Source organism: Petaurus breviceps, unplaced genomic scaffold, assembly GCF_028583685.1.
Source record: "Petaurus breviceps papuanus isolate PSGF00001 unplaced genomic scaffold, PetGlider_PUasm1.0 90535, whole genome shotgun sequence".
NCBI lineage: Eukaryota > Metazoa > Chordata > Mammalia > Diprotodontia > Petauridae > Petaurus > Petaurus breviceps.
In genome coordinates this window covers 2008008-2010659 of record NW_027187270.1, presented here as the reverse complement: position 1 = coordinate 2010659, position 2652 = coordinate 2008008, and positions in this window count along the sequence as shown.

Below are 2652 nucleotides of genomic sequence, written 5' to 3'. Positions count from 1 at the left end.
CTGAGAGTGAACTATGACCCTCCCTCCCCCTTCTCCACCTGCTTGTACCTCCCCCTACCCTGCCCCGCCTTTTCTGAGGGGACAAAACTAGCTCCCTTCCCTCTGTTTCCCTATCTTTTGTCTCAAAATGGAGGACAAATGTTCCTCAACAGTCTTTTCTAAGGAGATTGAACTGCGACCCCTTTTCTCTTCTTGTTTTCTGACAAAGGCTGAACAACAAATTCCCCCACACACACACCCTTAAGCAGTCCTTTCTCTGGGGAGTCAAGGACTTTCTTCCAATCAAATTTTGTGAGGGATCTTCCCCACCATCTTGCTTCCCTTCCTTTTTTCCCCAGGATAAGGAGGAAATGCCCCCAACAGTCTTTTCTGAAGACATTAGACTGAGCCCTTCTCTCCCAACATACTATCTCCCGATTCGGCCTTTTCTGAGGAGACTAGATTAGGACCCTTTCTCCCCATCCTTCCAGATTCTTGTCTTCTGCCCTTAAATGTAAAACAAATCTTCCAACAGCATTTCTGAGGGGATTTCTCCCCCTCATGACTGTTCCCTTTATTCTGCCCCCTAAAATATTTTCTGAGGAGACTAGAATATAGGCCTTTTCTCTTTCCTTCAGACACACAACTGAAAACAACTATCTCTGACAGGGTTTTCTGAAGAGACTGTACCAGAACCCCCTTCTTCACCTTTGTTTCCCTGTCTCCTGCCCAGAGTGGGAAGCCAGTCACCCCCAAGAGACTTTTCTGAGGAAAACCCCAGGCCTGGCTGTGAGGAGGCTGTTGGTCACTCCCTCTCCTCAGGGGAATCACCTCACTTTTCCTGTCAGTGCGGCCTAGGCAGCTGATGCTGCCTGCCCTGTACAAATCAGCCACTTGGGGAGGCTTTCTGCTAGCCCTCCACAAGTGTAATCTGGACCTAGAGAACACTCCATAGACAGGAGCTCCTTCTGAGGTACCTACCTCCTTCCCTCTCCCAAAGGCAACTGGGTAGGGGCAGGCTACTGCTATGCATAGCTCTCTATTTCCCCCTGGTGGCCAATAACCGGTATTGCAGGGCGTTGCCCTGTAGTATCACAGGACTCCCCCACCTGCTAGCTGGACTAAGAAGGGCTGAAGCACTCAAGTCACTTCAAGAAATCAACTAGCAGGCCACCTCCTACAGACCACCTCAAGCCCTGGCCAATAAGAGGGGGAAACTGGGGTTCAGGGATGGGCAGGGGGGCAAGGGGGCCAAAGCCAGCTACAAAGTTAACTGGGCCACCCTGGCAGACCTGAACTCCCTCACCAAAAATCCACAGGAAAAAAACTCCCAAAGGATGATGGGAAAAGAAAAGAAAAGCCTACTTACTTGGGGGGGAGGAACAACAGAACTCGTAAGGAAAAAACCCCAGACAAGGAGGCCTGAGTATTCCTTTAGGTAATTCCCCAAGCCTCCTTCCATCCCTGCTAGCAAGCTCTAATCCTATTAGGCACTAAATATTGAGATTTTTAATTCACAATTTTGTTTAAGAAAAAGAAACATTTCTAAAGGTACCTACTGTGTGCAGGATACCATGCTTGTTGCCAGGGAAACAAAAGAAGTCCCCCAAATCATCCCACAGTTTTCTGGTTCCGACACACAATGGAGAACAACTGTCTCTGACAGGATTTTTGGAGAGGACTGGACTAGAGATCAGATCATCCTTCCTGAGGCTGTGGGCAATGTTAGACAAGCCAGTTTAGGTGGGTGAGGCTCTCCCTTCTGGCAATCAACTCAACCTCACTCCCTAGTGAGCGCTAAGGACTTAGATATTCTGCTGGGGAAAACCAGGCATTTAGGACATTTTTAGGGAGGTAGGAAGCTTCTGCAAGCAAAAAATCTGCCTCAGCTCTGTTAAGAAACCCACTTTCTGGGACATAATTCTATCCAATGCAATTTCAAGAAGCATTTAATCAGTGTCTATTATACATAATACACTGAGCTAAGGGGCAGGGGAAACAAAAACAACGCAAACACCGGGGGCTGCTTAGGCCATTTGTCCAGAGCTTACAAGCTCCAAAGGCCATGGTTTGGGGAGGGGCACTGCTGCTGAGGCTCCCCTTGCCATCATTCAAATGGATTCCACTCAATACTCAGTCAATAACTGCCTACTATGTGCAGTACACTGAGCCAGAGGCCAGAAAGGAAAAAAAAAACAGCATAAAAACGGAAAGAAAAGAAAAGGAAAAAACACCCAGCACGCAGAATATTTTAACCAAGCTAGAAATCCACTGCAGAGAGAGATTTTTGTCTCTGCCCTGGGAAAGGAAGAGACATACTCAGTACAAGTGACAGTCTCCTTGCCTTGATTCAATTCAAAATACACACACATACACACACTATGCACCACGTGTGATAGGAGAGCCAGGACATCCACAAACCAAGGCAGGACCAGACTTCATCCCATGGACTATTTTTTTCCTGGGCTCAAAGTGACTGAGCTGACTGAGGACAGCAGAAATTGCTCACCGGATAGGTGGGGCTCCTTTCTGGAATTCAATTTAACTGAACTCAGAACATATTTAATAGATGCCTACTGTGTGCAAGGCAAAGTACTAAATGCCAGAGGCACAGAAATGAGAAAAATAATAATAGAGGGGGAAAAAATGAAAAGCCCCCTTTTTAATCTCCCA